Source organism: Pelecanus crispus, chromosome 1, assembly GCF_030463565.1.
Source record: "Pelecanus crispus isolate bPelCri1 chromosome 1, bPelCri1.pri, whole genome shotgun sequence".
NCBI lineage: Eukaryota > Metazoa > Chordata > Aves > Pelecaniformes > Pelecanidae > Pelecanus > Pelecanus crispus.
In genome coordinates, this window is record NC_134643.1 from 58,065,880 (window position 1) to 58,077,920 (window position 12,041).

General features: G+C 40.2%; 1 protein-coding gene across 1 annotated transcript in view; it reads right to left on the reverse strand.

Annotated features, from left to right (window-relative positions):
• TNRC6B (trinucleotide repeat containing adaptor 6B) overlaps nucleotides 1-11,759 on the reverse strand; it is a 137,935-nt gene extending 126,176 nt beyond the window's left edge. Inside the window, exon 1 of the mRNA XM_075704581.1 lies at nucleotides 11,682-11,759. The gene's annotated coding sequence lies outside the window, so the exon portion shown is untranslated. The remainder of the gene's footprint in view (nucleotides 1-11,681) is intronic.
• Nucleotides 11,760-12,041: the final 282 nt, after the last annotated feature.

Here is a 12,041-nt window from a genome sequence, read left to right on the forward strand (position 1 = left end):
AGGATTGGCAGTTCAAGGAAAAACAAACTAAAGATATGACTCTAAACAAAACAGCCAGAAGGAATGGGAAAAGGCAGAAATCCTCAGCCTCTTACACAAAAAAAACCAAAAAACAAAACAAAAAAAAAATCCAGAGAACAGCATTCAGCAATGGCAGCTGAGTACTCCACAAAATCACCATGGTGTTCTACAGCAAAACATGACATGGGATAAAATGTCCATTATGTTTATTTCAGTGTTGGCTGCACAACTTCATATTTTGCTCAATATTAACTTCTCTGCACTGATGTTTTTTGTACTATATGGAAAATGGTTCAGCTGTTAATGTAGATATGACACAGCCACTTTCAATGAAATGATAAACAACTGTAACTTGGAATAGATATCATGTACATTAGGCTGTATTGCTCTTCTAAGAGGACATGAGAATAAAAGGACTATACAGAAGTTATGTCATTAACCTGTACGTACAAAACAAGCCCCAATTCATAGCACTTGAGTCTTTTTACATCAACAGCCCAAATATAAATTAGCAAACCACTTTCATAAAATAGAACACTTCTGAAGATGTCAGGTTTTTTTGCTAGATAGAGAACTACACAACATGATCTGTTCAAGAAAACCCAGTCATTACTGAGTTTGGGGTTTTTTTCATTAAAGAATGCCTCCCTTTTACACTCAATGTTAAGGAGGACAAGAGAAACAAGTGCAAAAGGGTGCTTCTCAAATCACATTTATGGGGCTTTTTCTGAGCAAATAGTAATATTTCTTAACTCGTGTCTATATAATCTTTAAAAAAAGCAAAAGTTTTATTCACTTGATCACCTGGCTACTGGATCATCAGTTTCAAAAGGAGGGTAAGGAAAGGCAGCCTGGACTGCACAAAAATGGTCCTAAGTCAGACTTTCTATTTAGAAAATCCTGTTTCTAGCTCTTGAATCTGAAGACAGCCTTGAAACATGAGCTGAAGACAGAACATTGCATTGCCACCTTCCTAGTGTTCGAAAATATTTACATAAACAACATGTAAGGTGCTACATGTTCCTCCTCCCACTAAAGGAAAAATAAATTGAAAAGTACATTTTTAAAAATGTCTTGTTTACACCTTTTTGCCACTTTCTACTGCACAAAGCAGCATAAAAAATTTCTTCTTTCCTGCTCATACTGATTTTGCTAAAGAATCTATTAAAGGTTACAGTGACCGTAAAAGGTATTTGTCTCTACTTTGCCTCAGCAGCCTATCATACACTACACATCACTTCTCAACTGTAATCAAGGTTACATCCCAACTATAATCAGCCCAAGGCTGCCAACTGGTTAATTTTTCCAAATTCCTTTGTGCTTTGTCTCACTATCTTTTCAGTGTAGCTGAAGCATATATACACACACAAGTCTACATATATATACACGTGTGTACCTACATATATGTAATAAACATCCTCAAAACTATTTCTGCTTTTTCTCTTCTAGTCCTTCAACACTATCACAATGTTTATGGAAACTATTGAAACTGAGGTTGTTGGGAGTACTCTATCTTAACTGACCAATAGTGTCTTCTTGACAGTCAGCAGCATAATAAGAATTTTGGAGATGACTGGAGCATCTAGCAATTAAAACATGATGAGCTGTGAATACTGGCTACTTTTTCCACTCTATATCAAAGTTTTACCCAGCCAACATAATGAAAGACATTTTTTAGCAAAGTTGGAAACAAACTATCACTATAAAAAACTCATTCTTTTCAACTGTTCATCTTCTGTTCTCTTAGGTCTTGCAAACGAATGCTTTTCAGGCACAAAAAAAGGGCTCTTTGACACGGCTAATACTGCTTCTACTTGATAATGGTAGCAATGCTCAGAATCCTAATGGCACACAAGCAGTCATTACCATGAGTATTACAACTATCATGTAATTTAATGGTGCCCCAGTGGCAAAAATGAAGACGCAGTCAACACACTCAAAGTGCCAGCAATCCATGTATACTAACATTCCCAATGATTCAGCACTGCTGGAGCAAAACCAGTACAACAGTAGCAAGCGTTTATTTCAGGACATTTGCAAAATGACAGAAAGTCTTCAGAATATAGAGGACTTGAGTTTCCTGGAAGAGAGGTGAAGAGAAGGAGGGGGGATGTTATACTAGACCAGCAACTTTCAACATTTTTCTCCATCTTAAGCAAAATGTTACCATAAGAGAGAAGCCTACTTCTCAACAGCTCGACTTTAAAGCTGAAAGCTAAACTCCTTTACTGCTGATAATCCCAACAGAATCATCCCATCAGATTGTTCATACCACAAAAGACAACTCAGGATCAAAGGTTTTCTATTGAGCCACAAGTAACAGCCATCAAGTCCTATATAACAGTATGTTTATCAAAATCAGCAGTAGTAACTAAATTAAAACTGATAAGGTAGTAAGCAGGCATGCACACAGGAAAGGGGGACGGGTGGCTTATTCATTGACACATTTAAATGGCAACTTCAGCAATTACAAGACTTAAAGACAGCACTACTAAAAATCACTGAAATGCATCACAGGATTGGAAGATAGTGCACCTTTCAAACTCTTTAGTTCTTACTATCTCCCTGTATTATAATTAGAAGAGTATCAAAGTTTCCTCTGTTAAACTATCCTTTTGTTTTGTTACCTTTTACAATAAGAGCTGCACTGTTAGGAAATTCACACCAGCGTGGCAATACTGGTGCTTGCACCTACAGCAGTCAGGACACGCAGACACGCATACCCTGCTGCACATAGGGAAGCTCTAGATCACGGCACTACACCGTCACGCAGCCTTGGGTAGACATTTATAGCCAGACTGAGCCAAGACAGAGCCAGGAGGAGGGCCGGGGGGGAGGGGGGGGGGGGGCGCAATGGAGAATGAAGCTTAAATCACTGTTTGCTTTTATTTTTTACTTCACTCTTTGCTAGTTTACCCCCTGAAATGTTCCAAGTGAATGTTCCATATTTATCACATTTCTTATCATTAACAACTGACTTTTTTGTTTTATATAAAGACATTTTGACTTCCTACTAACATGATTATATATGCAGAGAAATCCAAGATCCTAACACTATTATTGTCAAAGAAAACAAATAGTGAGTTGTTAAGCAAATAATTCTAAACTATAATTGCAAACACCGACTTTCAACATAACCAGCTGCCAAGTTCAGCTTCATCAATATTTATAGCTTGACATCAGTCTGAATTGTACTTTTCAGCTATTTAGGCACCTAAGAAAAGAACAGGAAGCTCATTTTCAAAAATCTGCTCTATATTCAACAATGTTTTTTTCGATCTTCTTCAAAGAAATGAGGCAATACACTCATTTTTTATGGCTAACCTATTTGTTTTTAAATTTTAAAAAAAAAAAGTTATTAGCAATACAATCCTAGTCTTCAACACTGCAATCTCTGATAAAGATGCTCAGTTAGAACTACCAAACGTGGAACTACTTGCAACAAGAGTTTTGTACCTGCTTAAGTATGTGTGAGGTCAGGGCACTACATTTTCAGTCTTTTGGATTTGGCACAAAACAGTTCTTCAACATTCACATCTAATTTCCTGTGAAACAGATATTCAAAAGATAGGTAACCAATTTTTATTACTTCCACCAAAAATATGTAACTCTGCCTTTAGGCTACCTACTTGCAATACATGACAATTGATTTTCACAGTGAAGCTCTTCCACCAGACCTAAAACCCTAACTCTTTATATTTGCTCCTAGGTTTGAATGGTTTTCGCTTTTATATGTTAGTTCTTGTTCATCCTTTATTCAATCTGAAACTGTAGTAATAAAAATTCCCAGTTACTTTCTGAGTTAAAACTTTGCAAAACTAAAGTTACTTTTAGCTTATTTACATACCCAGCTGAAGCAGGGGCAAGTTAAGCTGATATACAGTATCCATACACAAGGCAGTACCAGTTTATCTAGTTACCTAAAGTGCTGAAAGTAACATTATCCAGTGTTGGGTAAGTACGGGCTTAGAGCTGGAGACAGAACAGACCAATTATGTCACTATATTCTTGCCTTGAGGCCACCACTATGTTAACGCTGTCAGGAGCGTTTTTCATTGCTTATTAGCCAATGTTAAAAGTATTTGATACAATGGGACTTCTACCTCCACCCCCACACCCCCCCCACACCCCCACTTCTCCACCAGCTAATTTACTTTTCAATCAACAAGAAGTCCTTCTCAATTTGAATCCATTTTCTGCAATACATGAATTGCCAAGGACAGGGAAAAGGAAGAAAGTTGGCCTTTGAATATGAAATTACCAGAGGAGTTAACTTCCAACAAAAGAGAAGATTATTGGCCATTTTTGGTTGCTCCTCCGTGTACTCTAAAAATTAAAAAGGCCAAGCAAACAAAGTTAGACAGCTAATTTACTGCAACTACATAGTTTAAAAAGTGAGTGAAAAAGCCTATCTGCACAGTATAAAAATTTTTTTCCACTTTCAAGTACCATTCCGCAAAGTGAGTGCCATCAGAAATGTGGGTAACATTCCCCTAACTTTTTATTAAATAATAGAAACATTGAAAAACAACTAAAATCTGCACATGTTTGTCATGCTGTCACCACACCAGCCACAGAAAGTGGATAAGCAGATCCTGAAGCACCCAAACATTTATCCAAGCGAAAAGCACAGCTTTTTAAAAAAACCCCTCAATTTAAGCTTTAGTGTCCCACTTTGTTTTGAAGGGCTAGGAAATACATGAGCTGTGCCTGTATAAAATCACCACAAAAAAAACATTTAATACGAGGGGCAGGGGAATACTAGTACAAAGACAGTATCCATCTTTAAAAACTTCCCAATGTGAGAAAAATTTCAAAAATACTAAATATTGACTTTTTTTTTTGCAACGTCAATGAAAAGTGGTCTGTATCTCAATGACCAGTTCCAAACAAGCACTGTTTCTTTTTATTCTTGTTCTTCTCAAAAAAAGACTCATCTGCATTTTTAATTGCAAGAATAGACATCTGGTACAATGCAATTAAAATGCTACAAGGCAGAATCTTAGCCATTTGACAAACAGAAAAAGTTAGAAAGCTAATTTGAAACAAATTCTTCTCAGAACCCAAATACATACGGAAGGATACGAATTTAAATTACAATGGATGTAATAGTAAAACTTCCTGTGTGGATGGACACACATTTGTGCCAAAGAGTTCTTTTTTTAGCTTCTTACTTAGAAGCAGTTTAAGTTGAACTTAAAAAAACAAAACAAAAACCCCAAACACGAATTTCAGAATAAGCATTTTCCCAACACCAAGTTAAACTGCTACATTTACAGCAATATAAGAATACTGTTATAATCACACAAATGTGACTGGGAAAAATCTCAACACATAAAAACCCTAGAGAGGGTCACAAAGAAAAATACTAAAACCCACAAAAGTAGCTGACAAAGTTGTAAAGCAACTATTTCACGCAACATGCATTAAGGCCTTCTTTCTTAAAGTGATTTTCAGCTGCTTTAGGTCAAGGATGGATCATAATTTATTTTGGAGTGAAGTATATCTTGGTTTCTGTAAGAAGCTGAGGTAAGGGGACACATTCCCTTCTACCTCAGAGACAAAGTTTTTTAATCAAAAATTTATATAATACTCTCGAAGTTTGTATTAAAGACATCATTCCTCAAGCTAATTGTACCTACTAATATTCTTAACTTACGGTTTCTTAAGTCACAGTGTGCAACAGAAACCTTGGACATTTGAAATAGTGTTTCACTGTATTAGTAAAGAAAGGGAATACATAGGTGGTTTAACCTCCTACAAAACCTAACTTCTGGAACAACTTTTAAATCACAAAGTTATGGTACCACTGTATAAAAAGCAGATTCTAATGTTGTCTGCAGTAAGAAAATAGAATGTACTCTATGGCGTTTCAGTAGCCTCCAGAAAGAGTTATCAGATTATTTCTAAAGATCCAAAAAGTGTCCCAGGAGAGAAGTAAAAAGTTTTCAAACATACAAGCCAAGAGCTGGACAACCTGTGTCTCTTCAGCCACACATAGCTCATAAGACATCCAAGTTTATAACTAGACCACGCTGACACAGGGTTGCTGGGTAATTTAGATCTCTTGGCTGTAAGAAGCAGCAAGACAAGAGGGCCTACTCCTACGAACATTGGTGGATCGCGCTAGGGCCAAAGCGCATTTAGTCCACAGTAGACTGGCAAGTCCCTGGAGAGTTACTTCTAGCTCCTAGCAGTGAACCCCTTTCCTACCCCATCCTACCACATGTGTGATACAGCTATGAGATTTTTGCAGAAATTTAACTCTATCCCAGCCAAAGCCAGCACAGAGGTCACGGGGCCAGGAAAGTCAGAAGCGACTGCCTTAGAGCAGCACAGCTGTTTCTCGATTCTGATCATGTGCAGACTTAATAGACCAGTCTTAAAACAAGAATGCCGGCATATAGCTTTTCAAACATTTAGCTTCTTGATTTAAAATAATACTTTCAATTTAACTTGTGAAACTTTCTCACAATGTCTCCTTTTGCCACATGAAGAACACAGTAGAGAACTGCAAGGCACAACCAATGTTTGCTATACGGAAGGAGAAGGGGGGAAAAAAAAAAAAAAAAGACTCAAGTAGGAAAAAAACTTGCGGCCCTAGGATACAAGATGATCAGAGGGACAGGAAGAATCATTTTCAACTAGCAAAACAGAAGCTAGAATCTGAAAATCTCTAAACTTAACAGAAGAAAGTTAGTGTTCATAAAAACTATGGTCTTTGTAGACCACTACCAAATCAAACGGCATAAAAGAGAAAGTTTCTCCTAATACAGAACAGACTTCACTACCAAAAAAAAAAATGAATACAGTACTGAAAAACCTTTTGTCAGGTTGTTTTTCACTGTAATACTTTTTATAATGCTGTCAAGAGCTACGATGAAATTACAAAAATTAAATGCAAGCAAAAACATTAATGGCTTTTACTTCGTTACTCATTTAGATGGCTTAGAGGGCTTCCCCTCACACAGGCAACACGATATTACTGTATCACCTTTTGCCTAATGCTCTGTCAGGCTATCTAAAGTTATCAACTCTTTCTTTTGCAACTTTGCTTCTTATCCTTTCATCCGCTAATTAGCTTTTCAGCCTTCCATCTTCTGCCAGACAGGATCAAAATATATTGACTACCAGTTTATACTTTACACATTTATTCTCATCAGTGTCCTATAGCATGCAGCATAACTGCTGCCTTGTAGTACCTCTCATTTCTCCTGACAAGCAGTTATGTTCCTCCACAGACCTAAAGCCAAACTGGTTAAGAGCTACTTTCAGACCCATTTTACCCTTTTAAATAGATACTTTGAATTTTTTAAACAGTGGAAGTCTCAGATAGAACATCAATTTGCTTCCCAGATTTTTTCACAGAGGAACTATCGTTTTTTTTTTTTCTAATCCACAGACATTAAATCAGGAAATATATACAAGATATCTGATTTCAGAACTACTAAAGCTGGCAAGGCCCAGAAACGCAATCCGTACTGACTAGCTGAAACTGGAAAAGGTCATCTCCATAGCTCATTATGTGGTAAACACGGAGAACATCCAAACACCAACCACAACCCTTACACTGATGAAAACTTAAAAACCTCAGAACATTTCCCTACAACATGATGTAAACCATAATAAGTGCAAAACCACCCTCTCCCTCTTACCGCTATAAGAAGGCAAAGGGAAAAACTATTTAACATACTCACTGCCTACTGCTCTAGAGGAGAAAAAAAAAATACACCAACTCTTTGCAGCAAAGCATGCGTACTTCGCTTAAGAAAAAAAACCCCAGTAAGTGCAATGCAAAGATGATATGAACAGTAAAGCAGAGGAATATAAAGAAGTATGAGTTTTACTATCCACTGAAAGTGACGGGGAACAGCAATCAGAATATCCTCATTACTATTACCCTAGTCACCTCACAAGCAGAAATACCAACAGGCAAGTACTTGTCTGACAGTGACAGCTGGCTCAAGTACCGAAAAGCACCCCTATTTTTATTACCAGATAGTTGCAGAAAGTTTAGTTTGGATTCACAACAAATTAAAAACAATTCTCCAGTCCCTATTCCACACATTGTTAGCTGAAAGAACAAGCAAACTTAGCATATATATATTTTATCTGAAAAGGGAGAGAGACAGTAAATGTTAAGCTAAGGAAGACTATCAGCAAGAATCCATGTCTTATTCTACCACATCTGGTCAAACAACTAGAAATACATGTTACTAACTGTTTGCTCAACATCTCTGTGCTAAGCTCCTGCTATCAGAACTGAAGACTGATATCTTCTTGCTATTCCTTCCCCAACATAGTGTAACGTTTCACAAGTAAAATTTCTGAAATTGCAATGAATAGATCATTAAAGCAATTCCAGAGATAATTCAGGCAAACACATTTTATAAGCATTGAGGTGACAGAAAACTTCTAAGTTAAAAGAAAACCACTGGTATATACTTGCTAGTATCAGGTACTTCCCCCCTAATCTATGTGCTAAATATGCTTAATTTATCATGTGAAGACAAACAATGCCAGTTCTTCACGATGGCACATTTACTGATCCAGAAGTTACACACAGAAAAAGACTGAGTGAAAAATAAAATCTAATAATAAGGAATTGAATAGCTGTAAGGTACACTCTAAGCAGAAGTACTGCAGAACTTGTAAATCTTCAGTATAGACAGAATTTGTGAATCTAATAGCAGCACTAGAGAGCAATTACTAAGGAAAGCCATTGCAAAGAAGTTGGAAAATGACTGTTAATCATTATTATTACTATTATTACACAAACCAGACAGTGTGTTAGTATAAAAAGACATTCTGAGAAAATAAACACAATAATGGCAATAAGTGACTAGGACAAGAGACTTTGCATCCAAGCATTCTGCAGAAATTGGAAAATAAAGTAACTGAACCATTAAGTAGACTATTAATAAACTCATTCAAGTCAATAACTAAGCTCCTTAGACTTATTCTATGATCTCTAGTTCATACTGCTTAATTGTAAATCCAATCTCTTCTGCGAGCAGAAATACACCAGCTTTACTGGAGGAAAAACCCCAACAAAAACCCACTCAAAAACCCAAGAGAACAAACCCCACCTGAACATATTTTCAAATTACTTATTCTATAGTAGTCCTCTAATTCTTCCCATCATTCTGGATGCAGCTATTCATCCCACTGTTCCAGATGCAGCTATCTCTATATACGATGTATATTATGCATTACTTCTGCAAAGCAAATTTATTTCTCACTTCCTACTTCCTATGACAGGAGGCAGATCTAAGGTGAAATACGCTACCTCAGAACTATGCAGAATTCTCTCTTGAAGCTCTCTCCTTCAAGTCATCCTCCAACATCAAGTTTTAATGATCAAACACTCATCACCAAGCAAAGCCATACCACGCATTCTACCTAAATGTTGTACTGGACCATTCAGTCACACAAACTCTGGTAGACGAAGGTTTTTTTGATTCACGGGTTCAAGACTTTTATTTCCAAACATTTGAGTTTATTATTTAAATGAAAGCTTAGATTTCCAGTTAAACTTGCAGCTACGCAGAAACTGCAGTAATGCATCAATTCATAAGGCTGCCTATTCAAGAGACAATGACTGTTTTAGAATTAATTTTTTTTCCAGTACTTCCACGTTACAGGATTGAAGTGACTCCCTTTACTACGCATCCTGATAACAACATATGAGAAAACAGAAACCAAGACCAAGTTCCACAATAGTTCACAATATGCACATTAGAATTTGACCAATGAACACTGAAACTTCTGAGCTAATTCTATAGTACATATAGTTTTCCATAAAATTGTATATTCACAAAATACTTACATGCAATATAGCTAACCAAGATGAAAGTAAAAGGTAAAATGATAACCTCACCTACTTTCTACAAAGAACAATGTGCCTGCACCTTGTTGCCCCCAGAACTTCACAGCAGAAAAGCTAACACACACTTACTATCACTCAGGGCTCCATTCCCCCTTCCCCAGCCTCAGCATTTTGCAGGGTGACTTCCTTACTGCAGAATTGACTAGTTTTACCGGCAACTCTGTTAAACACAGGTGAAAAGTCACCCTTACAAAGCACTCCCTGAGGTACATCTACATGGCAGTCTCTGCAGTAACCGTGGATCATGTAGAAAAACTTGACCTTATCTTTAAATTCAGGGCCTCAGGTAGCACAGCAGATGAGAGCATTTACCCAGCTTCTCACAGCGTGCGTGTTCCAAGGAATCTGTACCATTAGAGAGAGTCACCATAGGAGAGGAAGGTATTGTAGAGCAACTTCAGCTTAGACAAACTAACTACAAAGCTGCTTGAATTTGTGCGCGTATTTAACAACCCCATGAATCTAAGCTATTACCTCTACAACACTTGTAGCGGAAACTAAAATCCAATTCATCTGGATAGCAATATCACCAGAAAAAATTAAGTAAAACAGACCTTTCAACTATGGAGCTATACAAACACCAAAGATCTACTTTCTATTTCTCAGAAAGATTCAGTTTTTGTAGAGGATGAAAACACAACACTGAAACCTAACAAGTCATAAGTAAAAAAATACTAATTATGGACTGTAAAAAAAAAGTTAACTTCATGGAGAGATATTTTAACAAATATTCTTAAGCATAGTGAAGTGTTAAACATGGAAAAAATGAAGTACCGTTTACAGTAGTAAGCATGCCTACTTTAGCTAGGAAAACACTTTGTTGAAACTTGGGTTTTATTCATCAAGCCTCAGCTCCATCCTGTAGTAGATACTCCTACGCGCATTTTTGAGCTTGCAAGATACCATACTACAAGCAGCGTTATCCACAGCCGGTGGAGTGCCTTCAGAAACAAACATTCTCTCATTTTGCTACAAAACAGCTCGGGAAACTTTTTTTTTTTTTTTTCGCCTTGGGACACACCTCTGAACACGGTCACTCCTCCCACCCACATACACATTTTAACTAGCATCATGTTCAACACATCCAGCGCGGCTTGCAGTGGCATCAGCGTAACCTCAGGACCGTCCCCACACCGCACAAAAGCACTTTTCTCCCCAGCCACAAAAAGGCTCCTCGGGGTCTTTCCGCCGTCGTACATTTTGCCCGGCCTGGGCGAGCGGGCAGCTCTTCCCGGGGCTCGGCAGCCAGCCGAGCGCACGGCGCTGCGCACCACGGCGCCGGGCAGCGGCCTCGGGGCCGCCCTCGCATCCCGCCGGGGCCCTGCCGGGAACACCGGCGGCGGGGGCAGCGGCGGGGGCAGCCTCGGCGGCGGCGGCCGCACGTGAGGCGGGCGGCGGGGAGGGGGCGGCGCAAGCCCGGCTCTGCCCCGGGACAGGCGCTCGCCGGGGCGGAGGCGGGGGGGGAGCAGCAGCGGCAGCCCCGGCGCCGCTGGGGCAGCGCCCTTGAGCCGCCGCTCGGGGCCCCTCCCGCCGGCCCGGCCCCCCCCCCCTCCCCCCCCTTCCCCTCCCCCCCCACCCCCGAGGCACCGCAGCTCGGAGAGGGGGGGAGGGGGCGCGCGCGCTCGGCGCCAAAGGCCCCCTCACAGGCGGCGGGAGGGTCCTCAGGGCGGGAAGGGCCCCGAGGGAGGCCTCAGCCCGCCCGCCCTCCGCCCAGGGACGGGGGGAGCGGGGAGGAATGGGGTGGAGGGGGGGGGCCCCGTCCCGCACTCACCGCTGAGGCGCCGCCGCGGTGCGCTGAGCCCCCTTCTTCTCAGTGCCGGGGGCGGCTCCGCCCGCCCGGGAAACACGAACCCAGGAAACAAACGCGAAGAAGCTGCGAAAAACGCCCCCCCACCCTCCAAAAAACCCCACCGAAAAAAAAAAAAAAAAAAAAAAACCAAACTTTCCTCGCCGCCGTCTCCCTCCCCCGAGGAGCACGAACCCAAACACACCGAGACACGCCCCCCGCACCGCCCCTCGCACCGCCCATTGGACGGCGCCCCGCCGACTTCCACGCCGATTGGCCGCTCCGCCTGCTCGTCTTCTCTCTCCGCTCCCCTTTCCGCCCCTACACGCTGCCCATTGGGAAGAA